At 44.8% G+C, this 6,986-nt stretch overlaps 1 protein-coding gene and 1 long non-coding RNA gene across 2 annotated transcripts in view; both read right to left on the reverse strand.

The window, feature by feature from the left end:
• slc30a6 (solute carrier family 30 member 6) overlaps positions 1-6,986 on the reverse strand; it is a 69,570-nt gene that overhangs the window by 43,170 nt on the left and 19,414 nt on the right. The gene's annotated exons all lie outside the window — the stretch shown is intronic.
• The window catches only part of LOC121815432, a 5,914-nt gene continuing 2,347 nt past the window's right edge, over positions 3,420-6,986 (reverse strand). The window contains exon 2 of the long non-coding RNA XR_006055105.1: positions 3,420-5,109. This is a non-coding gene — a long non-coding RNA (uncharacterized LOC121815432). The remainder of the gene's footprint in view (positions 5,110-6,986) is intronic.

Raw genomic sequence — 6,986 nt, forward strand, 5'->3', positions numbered from 1 at the left:
CACACACACACACACACACACACACACATCAGAGAGAGATCACATGTGTGCACTCAACCGTGTCGGGATGAGAAACAAACAAACTCATGGATATGCACACAAACACTGCAACAGCCGAAAACACGACTGAAATATTCCAACTTCTGAAGTCAGTGCATGAAAACCGTCTTTTCTACTCGAATTTAAAACAAAACTCCAGGAAACATCAGATTCTTTTTATCATCTGTCTCAGACTGAAACACGACTAACAAAATCAAACTAAGATCTGCACATCACAAAACCCCCCACAGAGGGCAGGTCTTCTATTCTGAAATCGCACACCTATCCTTTCATTGTCTTAATGTGAGAAAGTCAAACACACACACACACACACAGGCTCAGTCTTCAACTCTCCCGAGGACGGAGGAGCAGGACGTGTGTTTATTCGTCTGTTGAAGACACTTGACCTGGTTTGTCTGAGCTGCTCTGGGCCGAAAAACAGCTGGACATACAAGCACTCACACACAGCACCACAACACAATGCCACGCGCACACACACCCCACACAACACACACACACACACACACAAAAAAAACAACTATGAAACTGGGCATTAATGTGGGTTGTATGATTTTAGAAATGTTAATTCAGTGAAATATTCAGCTGCTCAGCCGTCACACAGGATCTAACCTGCACATCTGCACTGACTGTACGGGTGAAGATCTCAGGCAGGGTACGAACCACCACCACCACCCTAACGCTTTTAAAGACAGCAGTTATTTTAAATAAATCCACAAGTATGGTCTGCCATCAGAAACCATTTCTGGGTCCAAACACTCGACCGGTGCCATCAAATGATCAGCGCACAAAAAACAAAGCAAAAACAGAGCTCAAAGTCGTGCTGATGAAAGCCTGGAGAGGCCGAGGATGACATATGACACATGACATCTGTGCTCTGAAATAAATAAATAAATAAAGGTCAAAGAACTGAATTAAGAGACGAGAGGCTCGTCCCACCCAGGAGCTGCTGCAGGGAATAAAGTTTACTCTGTCTGGAAGCCTCGAAGCAAACACATGCAACATGCAATTAGGTCCAACTCTGTGAAAGGAGGAGGAAAACATGAAGAGCCTCTGAAAGATGGAGCAGCCATGAGCTGGGAGGAGGGAGGGGTCAGGGGGTTGAGACAGGCAGGAGAGAGGAGGAGGTGAGTTCAGGTAAGTGCTGAGAGGTGTGTGTTTGTCAGGGAAACAGAGGGGGAGACGGACTGCTTAGGTGTAATGGATGTCTAGTGTCTGTGTGTGTGTGTGTGAGAGTGTGTGTGTGTGTGTGTGTGTGTGTGTGTGGTGGTGGTGTTGTGGTGTGTGTGAGAGAGAGGAGAGAAGAGAGAGAGGAGAGAGAGGAGAGAGAGAGAGGAGAGAGAGAGAGAGAGAGAAGAGAGAGAGAGAGAGAGAGGAACGAGAAAGACTGAGCTCCTTTGTAGCAAAGCTGGAAAATGACGATCCAGTCAACACGCACAATTGCACACAGACACACGCACATCACACACACACACACACACACACACACACACACACACACACACACACACACACACACAGACACAGAACACACACACACAGATCTGAAGTCATCACGAAGTCAGCACACTGGCTGCTTAAACAGCTGTGCACACACACACACACACACAACACACACACACACACACAGTCTGAGCTCTCACATTTAAAGAGCTTTTTGTAGTTTCCCTCTGCAGTGCTCGACTAAAACTTTCACCAGCAGGGGGCAGAGTTTCACCAGCATGGTGACATGTTTCGTGTGCCGCAGGTTTCGCTTTTTCACTTTTATATAAGCCCACATGTCCCACAGAGCTGTAAAGAACAACTTCCTCATTAACACTGATATAAAGATTACAGCACTGCGCCACCTTGTGGTATAAAATGGTACTGATGTGGGCCTGTCTGATCATTACTGTGTTTTCTTTGAAAGTAAAATCTCAGCCCACACAAATATATCAACAGCAGTGATCACAAAACGGTGTATAACTGAACACAGTAGTGAATTTTTAACCAGGTCTTCCCATTAACACCTGACCTGTCCAGAGGGTCAGTCAATGAGCTCGTCAATAGCTTCAATGCTAACATGTTAAATGTAATGGACACTATTGCTCCCATTAAGGTGAAGGTTATCTCTGGAAGGAAAAAGTCTCCATGGAGAAACTCCACACTGTGAAAAATGAAAAAAGAGAGTGTAGGAAAGCTGAGCGCAGATGGAGAAAAACAAACCTCCAGGTTCATTATGACATCTATAAAGAGAAACTTCACAATTATAATTTACAACTGAGGAGTGCAAGGAGGTCCTACTTCTCTGACATCATCACTAAAAACAGCCATAATGCTCGGGTCTTATTTTCTACAGTTGACAGGCTAACAAACCCTCCTGTGTCAGTGGCAGCTGAACTTCATTCGACCATGGCCTGCAATGACTTTGCCAAATTCTTCACAGAAAAAATCCAAAAAATTAGACAAGCAATTGGTACATCAACAGCAGATCCAGGATATGTACTGTGTCCACCAAAAAACTGTTTAAACACCATGAAACAGTTTCAACCTATTAACAGCAAAGACCTGGAGGACATCTTAGGTCAACTGAACTCCTCCTCCTGCTGTTTAGATGTCCTGCCAACAAGTTTTTTCAAAAAGGTCTCAAAGACTTTAGAGTCAGACCTGTTACAGATCGTCAACTTTTCTTTATTATCAGGTGTGTTTCCAGAATCCACTAAAAACTGCTGTAATCAAACCTATACTGAAAAAGGACAATCTTGACAAGACACAAATGAACAACTACAGGCCGATCTCAAATCTCCCATTTTTAAGTAAGATCATTGAAAAAGCAGTTTCTCAACAGCTCAGTTACTTCTTAAAACAGAATAACTGCTACGAATGCCTTCCAGTCAGGTTTTAGACAGAACCACAGCACTGAAACCGCTCTGACCAAAGTGTTCAATGACATATGTCTGAATACAGACAGTGGAAAAATGTCAGTCCTAGTTTTACTGGATCTCAGTGCAGCATTTGATACAGTCTGACCACAACATATTACTCAAACGACTGGAGAACTGGGCAGGTCTTTCAGGAACTGTACTAAACTGGTTCAAAACATACTTAGAAAACAGGAAATACTTTGTATCAATAGGTAACTTCACATCTGAGCAGACAAGTATCACATGTGGAGTTCCCCAAGGTTCCATCTTGGGACCCCTTCTGTTTAACATCTACATGCTCCCACTGGCACAGATTATAAAGAACAACAAAATAAACTACTCACAGCTATGCAGATGACACACAAATATATATCACAATGTCACCAGGAGACCGAGGCCCTGTACAGGCTCTTGGTAAATGCATTGAGGAAATCAATGACTGGTTGTGCCACAATTTCTCTTGTTTTTGTTTCTAATGTCTCTGTAAAGCACTTTGAATCACCTTGTTGTTGAATTGTGCTATACAAATAAACTTGCCTTGCCTGATTACAATGGTGCAGCGTGGTTCGACTTCTTCTGTGTCATAGCGATGGTTTCGTCCAACGCCGTTGATGCCTGTGGTTGTTTGCATTGAACCGTTTTTAAACCTATGAATTTACCTTTTTAGGCATCGTTGACGGAGGCTGCGTTAACCTGAACATTCACATCGTTGCTTTGTCCAGATTTCAGCTAATAAATATTCAGATTCATCATATTAGGCAATCTCAGTCGGCTCGCTCGTGATGTAAGACTGAAGTTTCATTTATTCAAGACAGGCACGTGTTTACAGGTAACTACAGAGTGTGTTTTTATGTCTTCAAATATATTTTTTCATTAATTTGATTTATTTGATGTATATTTTATCATTTGTAGGATCACTTTATAGTCTCTGTATCTGTGTCGCAGTTACACACAACGTGAGGTTAGCACTGGCTTTTTTTTTGCTTTCACAATGACAATAAGGTAACAAATGAAACGCCACCCGTAACGTTTCCCTCTGATTTAGCTTTAAATACCTGCTCCTCTCCAACATTTAAACCAGGTTCCTCCTGTCTGCAGTGACGTCATTGCTGCTTCTTACAGTTATGCAGACAACCCTGACATGCCTTCATCTGGATACAAGTGCTGTGCAAAAGGCCTGAACCACCCTCATTTCTTCCTTTTTCGCGTAGATGTGTTGTTAGGTTGGGATAAAGTAAGATTAGGCTGAGATTAGGGTAAAAGTTCAGGAAACTGACTGTAGAGAACATGCCATCCTCTGATGGCTGTAAATCTATGGTGTGTATTTAAACGTCAGCTAAGCCATTAGTCATGAGCTAAAGAGTGTCTGCAAAGGGAGGTCAGCGGGGACACGTCTGCGTGTGTGGGGGGAGTCACATATATGTGGCTTATGCTTCATTTAAATGAAGGCTGCCTCTGCACCACAGGTGCTGGATGTACACATTTTATTTCAAAGGCACCAGAAAACACCAGCAGCTGCAGTGAAGTACGAGCAAATTAACCTCCAAGTTAAACTGCATAAAAATGTCCAATAAGTCGCCTGTAAATGAGGCATTAAATTTGTCTCCAAGAATGACATCATTGAGAATGTTGGCATGATTTAACTGAGCTGGTCGGCTCCTGTGATGCTGCTGTGATGCTGCTGTGATGCTGCTGTGGGCCTGAGCACACAGCAGCATCACAGCAGCATCACAGCAGCATCACAGCAGCATCACAGCAGCATCACAGCAGCATCACAGCAGCATCACAGCAGCATCACAGCTCTGTGTCCAGTTCTGAAAATCACAGCAAATCTTTTTTTGCACACATGAAATCAAAAATTTAAAAAAATAAGTGCGTAGGTGTGAACCTGTGAGGGTCTGTGCATCCACGCCTCATACGTGCGTGTGTGTGTGTGCGTGTGTGTGTGCGCGCGCATTGGCCTCAAACTAATGAGGTGGAAGATAAACAGTGAGCGTTCCACATCATCAGGGTCATTAGCCAACAGCTAAGGACAGGAGGAGATCTCATTGGATCTGACACACACACACACACACACACACACACCCACACACACACACACACACACACACACACACACACACACACACACACACACACACACACACAGCTGATAACTAATTGACATAAATAAATCAGAATAGTTTGACAAAAATGAAACAAAATTGCTCAATGAGCTGAAAATGAAAGACAACAATATGAAATCTTTAAACCTTCCTGTCTCAAATCATCGCTCAACATCATCTCCACCCGCTCCACCCTCCCCTGCACTCATGATGATGAAAGAATGAGGAAGAACATATTCTCTCAGATAACAGAGTTTTTAGGAGGAAGGATTTTCCAGTGGCTCCATCTGAGAAGTTCAGAGAAGCTATTCTTCTAAAAACGCCGGCCAGGGTGGAGATTTCTGAAAACTCCGTTTTTGCATTTACGTGTGGACGAGGAAAACAGAGAAAACGCAGCGTCAAAGGTGTGCGCCTTTTTTGACGTCACACTGTGCGCCACGTTATTGTTTCGGTGAAATGAATTTCTACAATACTGTTACTGTTACTTGTACTCTCTGCAGTGTTTAAATGCTTACATATACACACACAGTTACTGTCCCTCCACACATACGACTCGGTTCTGCTTCTATGCCCCAGCTTTGTTTACTTTTTCCCACCGAGGCTTCTAGACTTCTGATTGGCCAACATTTCTACACGGTTAGGAATCTAGCGCCACCTGCTGCTTTGGCATGTTCATAGCAGCGTTTTCCTTCATTTCTGCGTTTACGTGTGGACGGGATTATTTTTTAAAACGAAAACGGAAAATCTCCGTTTTCAAAAATACCCGTGTACGTGTGGACGTAGCCTTAGTTTCTGTGTTTAGATCAGTTTTAGTTAAATGTAAGCAGTATCAGTCTAAATACAATTAGGGAGTGTGTCTTTACATGCCAGAAAAAGGGGCGGAGCCTGGACTGGAATCATGAGCTGCACAAACGTCGCCCAACAAACACGAATGTACCGGACGCCACAGCGTGAGCGTCGCTGTCTTTTCCTCAAAGGGTGCATCCATAAACACAAGCACGTGTCGTACTTCCTCGTAACCTGGGTTAAAGTTGTGTTTGCTGCTGAGGTCGGAGGAGACTTCCTCGGTGCAGAGGACTGTCTGACAGCGTTGAGACCGGCCCGCTGTCTGCGCCCGTTGTTCTCCTCGGGGCCGAGTATCGACAGCGGTGTCGCCTTCCCCTGTTTGTTCGATACCTCTGTTCTCTGCTTCCTGTCTGTGCGACACCCGACGCCACCACCCCGTGTGTGTGCGTGTCTCAGTGTGTGCGTGTGTCTGATGCCGCAGTATTTGCAGGCAGAGCAGGGGATAAAGTTGCATGTTGTTCTTTTCATGGCAGCGTTTTTCAGAGCGATGGATCCCTGAGAGGATTTAATGTTGGTGGGCATACACGGGCCTCGCTGACCATAAACACGCCGCCTCACCCTGCGGCTGGAGGCAGACGGAGCATCAGCACAAACACTAAATAATCAAAGCTGAGCTCGTAACACTCACACGAGTTTAAGCTGCGACAACCGATATTTCAGGCTTTTGGAAATGTTTCTCTCCTCGGCATCATTCCCACCGATCTATGAATCCACCGACCTGTGAGCAGACGTCTCCTTCCCATCTGCACAGCTCTGAGACTGATTTAAACCTGTCTCTTTCATATACAGCGAGCAGAGCTATGAGGTGGAACGGCTCTGCCGTGCTGCTGAGTTTGGAGAGGAAAAAATAAAGTGCGCCTGTCAATATGACAGATGTGTTCTCTGTGTTGTAGCACCGGAGGGCGAAAGCAGACGCTGTGAAGGACTCTGTTTCTTCAACGTGCCCTTTAAAGTGCAATATTTTGACTGAGGTGACCTCCCCGCCGCCGCCGCCTCAGACACACGCACACAGCAGCATCGGGATCAGCCTGACCCCCTGCGGCGAGACGATCTTGCCTGTGTTTGTGTGTGTGTC

The sequence above is a fragment of the Haplochromis burtoni genome, unplaced genomic scaffold (assembly GCF_018398535.1).
Source record: "Haplochromis burtoni strain Fernald_Lab_line unplaced genomic scaffold, NCSU_Asbu1 Contig_214, whole genome shotgun sequence".
NCBI lineage: Eukaryota > Metazoa > Chordata > Actinopteri > Cichliformes > Cichlidae > Haplochromis > Haplochromis burtoni.